Here is a 14,220-nt window from a genome sequence, read left to right on the forward strand (position 1 = left end):
GCCCCGTGCCCGATTCGAGGGTTATCCTATTTAACCCCCACAGTTTGCAATGTTCATACTTTATTGAAACAAACCTTTTACATATTTGAAATTTCCTTGCAAGACGACACATATAATTACAATTAGCTATAGTATTCCAATTAAAATAAATTCTTCAGTGTACTCATATTTTTTACCAGGTTAGTTTTATATGCCTGAAATAATCCTTAGTTACTCAGCTTGTAACTCCTATCCATCTGTTTCCATATATACTGGAGGCATTTTTGTCAATTGTGTGCTGTTCCCATATAAAACATTTAACAAATTTGTGCCAAATTCCTTCCCTTTATATATTTTATTTCAAGAAACCAAACATTACAAAGAAATAGAATACAAGTTGAAACAATAAACTGACAAATATTTAACAGCTCAGGTGTAACTTGAATTTTTCAATATATGCAGATAGCAATTATGTATGTTCTCAACATTTCTTTTATAGGATAGTGCACCAACAGTATATTTATGCATATTTGTGCAGTATTTTTTTTCAACGTACACCTTAACACTTTTAAAATTAAATGTTTATTTTAAATGGTTTAACATTGAACAAGCAAGGAGAGGGAATTAGCATGAGTGCATTAAGCATTTGTATGAGCGCAACGCAACTGTTGAAAATATACCCCACTTGCATTTGTAATGGTGACAAACAACAGCTATAAAGTTTCACCTACATCCATGTATAAAATAAAGTATAGAAAAAGGAAAAGTGAGACTTTGACATTTGTCACACTTACACTGACCTTATATAGTACAAATGCTGTAGTCCACATTAATTCAGAAATGAAAAATTTATGAAATAATTTTATTAGCAATATGAAATACCAATTATAATAACTGTTTGTTTACTTGGTAACATCCCTTACCATAGTATCATCAGAACAAAACAAACCATCATATGATTAGCTTATCAAAATATAGTTCCTTATAACACTGAGGAAACTAGGGTAAGATTGATCAGCAAAAATAAATGTCATGCATTGCGACATTGTTTGACTTCATCATCATCATCATCATAGGCAGTCCCTCAGAATCGAGGAAGACTTGCTTTCACTTGTGAAGTGAGTTCTTTGGTGGCTGAACAGTCCAATACGAGAGCCACAGACTCTGTCATGGTGGGACAGATAGTCATTGAGGGAAGGGGTGGGTGGGACTGGTTTGCCTTTCTCGGCATTGAGACTCGAGGTGCTCAGCGCCCTCCCGGATGCACTTTTTCCACTTAAGGCGGTCTTTGGCCAGGGACTCCCAGGTGTCCCTGTCGCACTTTATCAGAGAGGCTTTGAGGGTGTCCTTGTAACCCTTCCGCTGCCCACCTTTGGCTCGTTTGCCATGAAGGAGCTCCACGTAGAGCACTTGCTTTGGGAGTCTCGTGTCTGGCATGCGAACAATGTGGCCTGCCCAGCGGAGCTGATCGAGTGTGGTCAGTGCTTCAATGCTGGGGCTGTTAGCCTGGACAAGGACATTGATATTGGCTGATATTGGTGCATCTGTCTTCCCAGAGGATTTGTAGGATCTTGCGGAGACATCGTTGGTGGTATTTCTCCAACGACTTGAGGTGTCTACTGCACATGGTCCATGTCTCTGAGTCATACAGGAGGGCGGGTATTACTACAGCCCTGTAGACCATGAGCTACTTATGTGATCAGCCTCTTCATATTTTCGTGCAATCTTAGACTCTGATTATTTGCTTAATTAATTGTACACCCAGAAGTTTCAGCAGAATTTGGAGTAGAATTTGAGGTGGGATTTGGAGTGGCATTTGGAGTGTGATTTGGAGTAGGATTTGTAGTGGGATTTGAAGTGCGATTCCACACAGGAATACTTGTTTGCTTTGGGGCCATAGGTTTAGCACAAGCAGCACCGAAGCCAGATGATTTGCTGCAAATTTCTTCAGTCTGAAGGCAAACAAAGCAAAATTCCACATGACATCTGGTGCACATGACATATTTGCACATATCTTCATGCTCTATGAGCACCCCACATGTAGGATTTTAGGACAGTTCTGAATGTTGCTGTAGGATATGACTTTTGTGCCACAGTTTTTCAGGGTGTCCACTGGAGGTTGATGCATCCTTCATTGTCACATCGATCAGAGCGTGGTGCTCGACCCTTCCACTCCTTCATACATTGCCGGCAGAATTCATAACACTTCCCTTTCTCGACCGTGCAGATTGAACATTTCACCGCCAGGTTTGTCAGGTCTTTTCGCTCTACACAACTTTTACATCCAGGACACTTAAAAAAAGACAGAATAATGAAATGAACAGTTAAAAAATATGCTGGTACTAACCTTTTTAGTATTGAAAACATCTTTGCATTCGTATACACATCTTTAATACAACATTTGCGAAATTAATTTGTTTGCAATATTTCCCCTTTTCCCCTATATTATCAGTTTTTTAATGATCCGTAAAAGTTAAAGGATTGCTACAATTTGGATATGAAATCACTACCACAGTATAAAAATTATATGTATTTTCTTTCTCTAAGGCCACCTTTTCTAAGCAATTAGCTATATCACGGATCAGTCAGAGCGTTCAGGAGTGATATTCCTATGCTGCTTAATCCTTTAGTCAAATAGGTATCTACTGCAGTCACCATCTGGGTGGGTGTTCCTTTATATTGATCTGCAGTGTAACCAAAGGTTCAAACCAGAGAATGACCCCAGGCATCCTAATCTCTAACTGTGTGCAGCTGACGGTGCCCAGGACTTGAGGGAAGGCAGCAATCATGTAGAATTGTTGTTTATTTGTCATCTATTGCTACACACACCTGTAAAAAAAAGTGGAACATTTCTTAAGCCATTTCTAAGTTGCAGTGGATATGTTCAAGATAGCTCTTGTAGTTGATTGGAAAATAATTTAGAGCAACTGATCTTCAAAGCCACAGACAAATCAGTTCCAAGTCAATATAACTCAGTAAATTTTGGTGAGCTCCTGACAACCAGCAGTTCCAGAGAGACTTTCTCCCCCTTAAATAGATCATTCTGCAAGAATCCTTTGCTTCACATTAACCCTGCTCCATACTATTGTGCTCTTGCTGTGCTTGGTAAGGACTTTAACTTGGTCACGTCATCTCCTAAACTGAAGTTCTAGGTAGTACTCAGTGGGCTCCTTAAGTATATGGCAACTGCAACATGGTCTCCAACTGGACCAAGTTTAATAGATATTTTGCCAGAACACCAATAAAGCTGATTAACTTTATCCAACTGCAGAGACAAAGATATCAAAAAAATTATTTCAGTATTTGAACAATAAGAGGGTTGTTAAAGAGATAAAATCATAAAAGCTTCAAATAGCTTGAAAGTGAGGGCGGGCACTCAGGGCTATAGGGCTCAGTTTTCCACAAGTCATTTTTTGCCGAATTTGAAGAGGTAAGCCCATTTTTTGGGGGCCCAACTACGCTAAAAAAAATCATCCAACTTTCCCCGTTTGAATTGTTGATTTTGGCACTGCCTAGCCTGTCTTTTAGCTTTGGAGGTGGAGCCTAAGATCTGCGCCAAAAAGATCAGGTTGCCAGGGTAATGCAGGCTGAGGATGAAAAGTGAAACATACAACACATTCTGGCCAGCTCATAGCAATCTGCACAAGCACCTTGCACACTGCAGCAACATGCCAGCATTAAAGTATTAAAGTGTTTATGCCAAAAGTCTATCCCTCCCTAACCTCCCCTCCCAGTGCCGGGTGCCGCTCCTAACCCTGGCCGAAAGGCCTCCTGGTGCCGGTGCTGGGTGCCGCTGTAGCCCTGGCCGAAAGGTCTGCCTCCCCCCCGCCGCTCCCGATGCCGGTTACCGCTGCTAGCCCTGGTCGAAAGGCTTCCCTCCCCTCCCGGTGCCCGGTGCCGCTCCTAACTCTGGCCGAAAGGTCTCCCGCCCCTCTCCTTTCCCACACTCTCTCCCTCTCAGCTGCTGCTGTCCGGGCCGTGGAACTGCATTTGTTGCACTGATTCTCTTACTTGCGCCGATTTTCTTAACTGCCCAGAAGGTTTTTCCAGAATGGTCACATACGCCATTCCAAGAAAAATTGGAGTAAATCTGAGCTGGCCAAACTTGCTTAAATGGCCAGAATTGGTGCGGATGGCAGGTTCCGCCCCCAAGGACGCAAAAAAACTAACCTAAAAAAATTGTAACTAACTCAATTACGCTGGCGCACAATCTTTGGGGAAACTTGGGATATTTAAATTTAGGCCAGAAAAAGCGGCACGTGCCAAAAAAACGGCGCAGATAACTCTGGCAAATTGAATTCAATTTCTGCTTAAAATGCATTTGAATTATCACAAATGTAAAATCTTCCATGAACCAGCACAAGTGGGCAGTGTAATAGAATGCAATTTTTTTTCTTTCCATTAAAAGATATTCCTTGAAATATTTAAGAATGGTAACCTGGTGCAGTTTTATTAATACAGCTGAAAATGGGTTGATCATATAATTTACGCATTTTAATAAGTGTCCAGTCCTCCAGCTGGGAGAAACCTCATTTAAAATGACTGAAAAGAACTATACTGAACCGTGTACTAGTTTCATTGGTATACACCAGTCAGTTCCTTAGTAAATTAAAGTTTTTGATATGTAAAATGTTTTAAAACATCCTACTAGTGCCCGTGTGCCTACGAAAATTACATAATTTGAAAAGCCTTCCCTAACCAGTGCAATCAGTGGAAACTCGCAATGTCGACCTGGGGGCGTAGCCAGTTTTGAGGTGGGGCTTGATCCGGGCAAATTGAATCTTAAACCAACATAAAATATCGTGGAAAACCCAAAAGTTACTGTTTTGGGGCGTAACTCACTTAAAGTTAAAATTCCCCGATCTTTTGCGGTGGTTCAGCCTATTGCTCTGGTATCTGGGTGCAAAACGAATGTAAAAAATAACCTTTACCCCAAGATATTAGGGCTTCTGGGGGAGCGTCGAGAGAGGCGGGAGTCCAGAGAGGCAGCGGCCTGTAAAAGGCTCAGCAGTCCGGGGAGCGTCGAGAGAGGCGGGAGTCCAGAGAGGCAGCGGCCTATAAAAGGCTCAGCAATCCGGGGAGCGTCGAGAGAGGCGGGAGTCCAGAGAGGCAGCGGCCTATAAAAGGCTCAGCAATCCGGGGAGCGTCGAGAGAGGCGGGAGTCCAGAGAGGCAGCGGCCTATAAAAGGCTCAGCAATCCGGGGAGCGTCGAGAGAGGCGGGAGTCCAGAGAGGCGTAGCGGTGCAGCTCCAGCTGGGAGAGAAGGCAAAAAAGTAGAAGGAAATCAAAAGGTGACGTCACAGCCAACGTGGTAAGTGATTGGCTGCTGATTGGTGAGTAGTTTTTCTTTTTCTTTATTAGTCAGTAACTTTTAACATTGTTGTCGGCAATTTAAGTGTATCTAAGGGTTAAGTCATGGCAGGACAGCTCGGTCACGTGATATGCTCCTCCTGTACCATGTGGGAACACGGGGACAACACCAGTGTCCCTGACGACTACATGTGCGGGAAGTGTGTCCACCTCCGGCTACTGACGGTCCGCGTTGCGGAGTTGGAGCTGAAGGTGGATTCACTCTGGAGCATCCACGATGCTGAGAATGACGTGAGTATCACGTGTAGCGAGTTGGTCTTACTGCAGGAGAAGGGTCCACAGCCAGCGAGGGAATGGAAGACCAGCAGGAAGAGTAGTGCAAGGAAGGTAGTGCAGGGGTCCCCTGTGGTCATCCCCCTGCAAAACAGATACACCGCTTTGAGTACTGTTGAGGGGGATGACTCATCAGGGGAGGGCAGCAGCAGCCAAGTTCATGGCACCGTGGCTGGCTCTGTTGCACAGGAGGGCAGGAAAAAGAGTGGAAGAGCGATAGTGATAGGGGATTCAATTGTAAGGGGAATAGATAGGCGTTTCTGCGGCCGCAACCGAGACTCCAGGATGGTATGTTGCCTCCCTGGTGCAAGGGTCAAGGATGTCTCGGAGTGGGTGGAGGACATTCTAAAAAGGGAGGGAGAACAGCCAGTTGTCGTGGTGCACGTTGGTACCAATGACATAGGTAAAAAAAGGGATGAGTTCCTACGAAATGAATTTAAGGAGCTAGGAGCTAAATTAAAAAGTAGGACCTCAAAAGTAGTAATCTCGGGATTGCTACCAGTGCCACGTGCTAGTCAGAGTAGGAATCGCAGGATAGCTCAGATGAATACGTGGCTTGAGCAATGGTGCAGCAGGGAGGGATTCAAATTCCTGGGGCATTGGAACCGGTTCTGGGGGAGGTGGGACCAGTACAATCCGGACGGTCTGCACCTGGGCAGAATCGGAACCAATGTCCTCGGGGGAGTGTTTGCTAGTGCTGTTGGGGAGGAGTTAAACTAATATGGCAGGGGGATGGGAACCAATGCAGGGAGATAGAGGGAAACAAAAAGGAGGCAAAAACAAAAGACAGAAAGGAGATGAGGAAAAGTGGAGGGCAGAGAAACCCAAGGCAAAGAACAAAAAGGGCCATTGTACAGCAAAATTCTAAAAGGACAGAGGGTGTTAAAAAAACAAGCCTAAAGGCTTTGTGTCTTAATGCAAGGAGTATCCGCAATAAGGTGGATGAATTAACTGTGCAAATAGATGTTAACAAATATGATGTGATTGGGATTACGGAGACGTGGCTCCAGGATGAGCAGGGCTGGGAACTCAACATCCAGGGGTATTCAACATTCAGGAAGGATAGAATAAAAGGAAAAGGAGGTGGGGTAGCATTGCTGGTTAAGGAGGAGATTAAGGCAATAGTTAGGAAGGACATTAGCTTGGATGATGTGGAATCTATATGGGTAGAGCTGCAGAACACCAAAGGGCAAAAAACGTTAGTGGGAGTTGTGTACAGACCTCCAAACAGTAGTAGTGATGTTGGGGAGGGCATCAAACAGGAAATTAGGGGTGCGTGCAATAAAGGTGCAGCAGTTATAATGGGTGACTTTAATATGCACATAGATTGGGCTAACCAAACTGGAAGCAATACGGTGGAGGAGGATTTTCTGGAGTGCATAAGGGATGGTTTTTTAGACCAATATGTCGAGGAACCAACTAGGGGGGAGGCCATCTTAGACTGGGTGTTATGTAATGAGAAAGGATTAATTAGCAATCTCGTTGTGCGAGGCCCCTTGGGGAAGAGTGACCATAATATGGTGGAATTCTGCATTAGGATGGAGAATGAAACAGTTAATTCAGAGACCATGGTCCAGAACTTAAAGAAGGCTAACTTTGAAGGTATGAGGCGTGAATTGGCTGAGATGGATTGGCGAATGATACTTAAGGGGTTGACTGTGGATGGGCAATGGCAGACATTTAGAGACCGCATGGATGAACTACAACAATTGTACATTCCTGTCTGGCATAGAAATAAAAAAGGGAAGGTGGCTCAACCGTGGCTATCAAGGGAAATCAGGGATAGTATTAAAGCCAAGGAAGTGGCATACAAATTGGCCAGAAATAGCAGCGAACCTGGGGACTGGGAGAAATTTAGAACTCAGCAGAGGAGGACAAAGGGTTTGATTAGGGCAGGGAAAATGGAGTATGAGAAGAAGCTTGCAGGGAACATTAAGACGGATTGCAAAAGTTTCTATAGATATGTAAAGAGAAAAAGGTTAGTAAAGACAAACGTAGGTCCCCTGCAGTCAGAATCAGGGGAAGTCATAACGGGGAACAAAGAAATGGCGGACCAATTGAACAAGTACTTTGGTTCGGTATTCACGAAGGAGGACACGAACAACCTTCCGGTTATAAAAGGGGTCGGGGGGTCTAGTAAGGAGGAGGAACTGAGGGAAATCCTTATTAGCCGGGAAATTGTGTTGGGGAAATTGATGGGATTGAAGGCCGATAAATCCCCAGGGCCTGATGGACTGCATCCCAGAGTACTTAAGGAGGTGGCCTTGGAAATAGTGGATGCGTTGACAGTCATTTTCCAACATTCCATTGACTCTGGATCAGTTCCTATGGAGTGGAGGGTAGCCAATGTAACCCCACTTTTTAAAAAAGGAGGGAGAGAGAAAACAGGGAATTATAGACCGGTCAGCCTGACATCGGTAGTGGGTAAAATGATGGAATCAATTATTAAGGATGTCATAGCAGTGCATTTGGAAAGAGGTGACATGATAGGTCCAAGTCAGCATGGATTTGTGAAAGGGAAATCATGCTTGACAAATCTTCTGGAATTTTTTGAGGATGTTTCCAGTAGAGTGGATAAGGGAGAACCAGTTGATGTGGTATATTTGGACTTTCAGAAGGCGTTCGACAAGGTCCCACACAAGAGATTGATGTGCAAAGTTAGAGCACATGGGATTGGGGGTAGTGTACTGACATGGATTGAGAACTGGTTGTCAGACAGGAAGCAAAGAGTAGGAGTAAATGGGTACTTTTCAGAATGGCAGGCAGTGACTAGTGGGGTACCGCAGGGTTCTGTGCTGGGGCCCCAGCTGTTTACACTGTACATTAATGATTTAGATGAGGGGATTGAGTGTAGTATCTCCAAGTTTGCGGATGACACTAAGTTGGGTGGCAGTGTGAGCTGCGAGGAGGATGCTGTGAGGCTGCAGAGCGACTTGGATAGGTTAGGTGAATGGGCAAATGCATGGCAGATGAAGTATAATGTGGATAAATGTGAGGTTATCCACTTTGGTGGTAAAAACAGAGAGACAGACTATTATCTGAATGGTGACAGATTAGGAAAAGGGGAGGTGCAAAGAGACCTGGGTGTCATGGTACATCAGTCATTGAAGGTTGGCATGCAGGTGCAGCAGGCGGTTAAGAAAGCAAATGGCATGTTGGCCTTCATAGCAAGGGGATTTGAGTACAGGGGCAGGGAGGTGTTGCTACAGTTGTACAGGGCATTGGTGAGGCCACACCTGGAGTATTGTGTACAGTTTTGGTCTCCTAACCTGAGGAAGGACATTCTTGCTATTGAGGGAGTGCAGCGAAGGTTCACCAGACTGATTCCCGGGATGGCGGGACTGACCTATCAAGAAAGACTGGATCAACTGGGCTTGTATTCACTGGAGTTCAGAAGAATGAGAGGGGACCTCATAGAAACATATAAAATTCTGACGGGGTTAGACAGGTTAGATGCAGGAAGAATGTTCCCAATGTTGGGGAAGTCCAGAACCAGGGGTCACAGTCTAAGGATAAGGGGTAAGCCATTTAGGACCGAGATGCGGAGGAACTTCTTCACCCAGAGAGTGGTGAACCTGTGGAATTCTCTACCACAGAAAGTTGTTGAGGCCAATTCACTAAATATATTCAAAAAGGAGTTAGATGAGGTCCTTACTGCTAGGGGGATCAAGGGGTATGGCGAGAAAGCAGGAATGGGGTACTGAAGTTGAATGTTCAGCCATGAACTCATTGAATGGCGGTGCAGGCTAGAAGGGCCGAATGGCCTACTCCTGCACCTATTTTCTATGTTTCTATGTTTCTATGAATGAATACTATAAGTTTGCACAAGGGAAAACATAAGCATCATGTTCTCCCAAAATGAGATAATTTAGACAAAAATAGTAACTTTGATGTCAATGAGTTGGAGGTCATAGATAGACTAAAAGGACTCAAAATGATCACTGGGAATGAATGGTATTGACATTCATTATAAGGGAGTGAATGGACACTGGGGAGGTACCAGTAGACTGGAAACAGGCTAACATGGTGCCTGTTTTTCAAAAAGAGTGACAAGACAGACAAGAGCAACTATAGATTCCTTAGCCTTACTTCAATTCTATGTAAAATAAACAGTAAAATATTACAAGTAAATTTGAGGATTATTTGAACAATAACCTATTTAAATAACAGCCAACATCAATTCAGAAGGAGAAGACCATGACTAACCAACTTTCTCAACTTCTTCAAGGAAGCAACCACCCAAGTGGAAAGTCCAAAGAAGTAGTGTATCTAATTTCCAAGAGGCATTTAACAAAGTTCCACATGAAAGGATTCTAGTTAATCTCAAAGCTGTGGGTATCCAGGGTGCACCTTGGAAATAGATAAGAAATTGTCTGAAGAGTAGAATACCATTGCTCCTAGGAGTTTGTGGTTGTTAATGGAATCACTGCAGGACATTCTGAAAAGGGAGGGTGAACAGCCAGTTGTTGTGGTGCACATTGGTACCAACAATATAGGTAAAAAACAGGATGAGGTCCTACGAGACAAATTTAAGGAGCTAGGAGCTAAATTAAAAAGTAGGACCTCAAAAGTAGTAATCTCGGGATTGCTACCAGTGCCATGTGCTAGTCAGAGTAGGAATTGCAGGATAGCTCAGATGAATACGTGGCTTGAGCAGTGGTGCAGCAGGGAGGGATTCAAATTCCTGGAACACTGGAACCAGTTCTGGGGGAGGTGGGACCAGTACAAACCGGATGGTCTGCACCTAGGCAGGACTGGAACCAATGTCCTAGGGGGAGTGTTTGCTAGTGCTGTTGGGGAGGAGTTAAACTAATATGGCAGGGGGATGGGAACCAATGCAGGGAGACAGAGGCAAACAAGATGGAGACAGAAGCAAAAGACAGAAAGGAGATGAGTAAAAGTGGAGGGCAGAGAAACCCAAGGCAAAAAACAAAAAGGGCCATTCTACAGCAAAATTCTAAAAGGTCAAAGTGTATTAAAAAGGCAGTCTGATTAGAGTGATAAAACTGATAAAACTATAGGTCATGGAGACAAGGCAGAGGCCCACACCAAGATTCAACGATGCCCCCCTTGAAATTCTGGTGCAGGCAGTAAGAGCACATCTTAGTCCCATTCTGAGGTCAAAGGTTAGACAGCATAAGCGGCACCCATACTGGTGTAATAAATGGCAGGTAAAATGGAGATCCCTCAATGTAGTGATGGTGACAAGCAGTGTGGTGAGAGTGGCTTCTGTTGTTGCAGATATGACCTGCAACTGCTGACAGCTAAATCTCTGCACAAAATGGGAGTCAGCAAGAGCCTTTCCATTAGCCAAGTAATCAGGTGTAATGTGGGAGCAATAATGTGTTTTTCCAGCTGTCAATTAATGGATTCGCACAATGGCCACTGAGCTTCGCTTCCCCTACACATGCGAGGTTCCTGAGTTATGTGAGTCCCGTGCTCCAGAGGTTAAAGCTAAAAGCTGCTGTTAAAGAGCCTCTTAAGGGTCTCTCAATAAGCATTTAAGTATTTCAATGACATGGCACACCTCTGCTGAGCAAGTCTGTGGCGCACTGTGTAATGCGCCCGAGTTAACTGTGAAATTCAGCGAGATGACAGCGGTTTTGCAATTTTTCCTGACACCCCCCCAAACCCACATGCTCAAGACAGGGAAATTTTGGCCCACAAGTCATAGGAAGTCAAGATCAAATTGTGACGTGCTCTGATCAGACCACACCTTGAGTACTGCATCCAATTCTGGTCATTGAGATACATGGAAACCATTCAACTGTTGGAGGCAAAGCAGGAGACTGATCTTCAGTGTCAAAGGGCTGGGTTGTGAGGAAAGACCGATTCAGTTGAATAAGGATAATTCCTTTCAGTTGATTCAATGGCCAATGTGCTTACGTGCTGCACCTGAAGAACAGCTGATTCCTTCCGCACAGCTGGGAGGAATATTTGAGAGCATGATTGACACCTTAAGCAAATTCCCCCATTGAGCAGATGTATCATCACTGGGAGCACAATACAAATTGCACCCCTGCATCCTGCTCCCACACACACACACCTTCCCCATGAACAGTAGAACACAGACCCCCCCAATAAACATAAATGCAGAGATTATACCAGAAATCCATTGTCCATAATAAGAATTAAACTAATAGCCAAAGGTTTGTGGTAACAACACTACATGGCAGTGTAAACATCTTCTCTACGTTTACCATATCAAGCACCTTCATAATTTTAAATACTTCATTAGGTCACCACTCAGTCTTCTCTTTTCTAGAGAAAAGAGCCCCAGCTTGTTCACTCCTTCTCGCCATGGAAAATGCCATGACAAATACCCCGTTTATGTTTTAATTGCCTCTTTTAAAAAGTGATTCTTAATGGCAGACAAACACTCCTACTGTCCTGCCTGAATGAACAGCGCTGATCGCCTTACTCTTCTATAACCTCACTCTATCCTGACCTTCAGAACTTTCTCAATTCCTGTAATGACCCCTATAATTACTAACTATAAAGGTAAATTGCTGGGGCTCGATTACCCATTTGTATTCACAGTACTTTGCTGCAGCGAGTGTGGCAACCTTCTCTTCAAAATACTGCTGCTCCTCATTAGTCAACAGCGCATGTCTGCGAACCTCCACGTAAGGCCATAGCTTCTCCTTAGTGCCTTCCTTTTCAGCAGGGCAGTGGAATGTGAAATTACCCTAGAATAGGATTCAAAAATGATATTGTGAAATTATCACTTTTAGCAATCACTTAAAAAACAGATCAAGCAAGAAATGAAATCAAACAGAAACATGTACAAATGGAATGCTAGAGACACTGATCAGGCTCCGACACCATCCAGTGAGTGAATTGGGGTCCACAGCATGTCCGCAGGACATTTCCACTCTCAGACATCTGGGTTATCATCTCCTGAAATGGACATTTTTCATTTCAATTATGAAAAAAAGTCTAAGGTTTAAATAAAAGTAATGAAAATGCTACCCACACATTCTTTAAAAGCCTTTTAGTTGAAATGAGTTGCTAGTAAAGACAACATCTCCAGAACCTTGGGAAGAAACTAAAGAGTAGGGTCAACTTGATCCAGAAACTCGTCAGATCCACATGGGGAGCAAACACTCAAACCCTCCAAGTGGCAGCATTTGCACTGTTGCACTCAACAGCGGAGTGCTGCTCTCCGGCATGGCTATCAAGTCCACATGTCAAATCTGTTGATGTCCAGCTGAACTCTACCATGAGAATTTTCACCTGTATGCGTTTGTCAATACCAACACCTTGGCTGCCTGTGCTTGCAAACATCGCACCACCACACCTACGCCACAAATATGCCTATCCAGGCTGACATGAACAATCTATCACCAACCCGTCTCAACTCTAGGTGGCCATTTTGGACCATCACCGAAGCCCTTCAGTGATCTCCCCTGAGCCTTGATGATTGATGATGAAATGCTGGGAAGAACTGTGACATATCGAATGGATTTCTTAGAGGACCCCACAGTACAACCTGAAGGATCAAACCTTCCTCGCAAACAGTGGACAACCATCAACTGTCTCAGAACTGGTCATGGTAGATACTGCCACCTTCTCCATAGATGGAAGATTAAAGCATCCCCATCATGTGACTGTGGAGCTACTAATCAGACCCTGGAGCACATCATTGAGCACTGCCCTCAGAGGAAATTCGCAGTCTACAAGATCTCCACACTGTTACACAGGCAGCTTTGGCTTAGATATTGCCATTTGATTTGCTTTGCTACTACCACACGAAAGAAGAGTTTTAAAAATGCTGAAATGGTTCAAAGAAACTTGACCTAAATGGAGAAGTTGCAAATGATGGCGATTAAAGGAGCAGTACTTCCAATGAAAACGTGTTTGACAATTCATTTTCTTTTATTGCTTACCCAAAACGGAATTATTAACTCGATTGTGTCCTGTTGTGACTTGCAAGTGTTATCACCATTCTGAAAGTACTCGTCTAACTTTATCCTTCAAAAAAAAGTATCCGAGCATTTTAAATTAAGGAAATGCCCCTTTAAAATGTAGCAGTATCAACTAAAATGTAATTGTAATCCTTCATCTTTTTGTCAGTCAGAAAGTTGCAAATGCGTCACTTTGTTACAAAAAAGGTAACTATCGCATCCAAACGGCGTGCGAATGAATATTAGAATTCATCATCCAAAACTTACTGGAGAAACAGAATGCTACGATTAGAGTTTAGTGATGTTAAACTCGCTCCAAGTAAACATCCCTGTCTTTATTTTCAAGCTGCCATGTTACTGCCATGAACCGTTTGGTATTTTACCTGTGATCTCGTCCTTTCTATTTACAAATTTCAAAGTGCTGTCTTTGGGATCGTAGCGCTTCTCCGGGACAGGGTCTGTCATCCTGCTCCACTGCCTCGGTCCCTACAGATGTGCCCAAAGGCCTCGCCCACTTCGGAACAACAGGGAGTTTCCACAAAATAAAATATCCGAATTTAGATTGAGCAAAACCAATCGAATGAACGGCCCTCCCACGGACCAATCGCACCAAACCGTCAGACAAAGTTGTTGTTTAGAGTTGGTAGCGTTTCAGTTTCATTTTCTTTTAGCCACAATGATTTCAGAAACT

General features: G+C 43.8%; 1 pseudogene; it reads right to left on the reverse strand.

The window, feature by feature from the left end:
- Positions 1–399: 399 nt before the first annotated feature.
- Positions 400–13,994, reverse strand: LOC139266262 (E3 ubiquitin-protein ligase DDB_G0292642-like; annotated as a pseudogene).
- Positions 13,995–14,220: the final 226 nt, after the last annotated feature.

This window comes from Pristiophorus japonicus, chromosome 6 (genome assembly GCF_044704955.1).
Source record: "Pristiophorus japonicus isolate sPriJap1 chromosome 6, sPriJap1.hap1, whole genome shotgun sequence".
Lineage (NCBI taxonomy): Eukaryota > Metazoa > Chordata > Chondrichthyes > Pristiophoridae > Pristiophorus > Pristiophorus japonicus.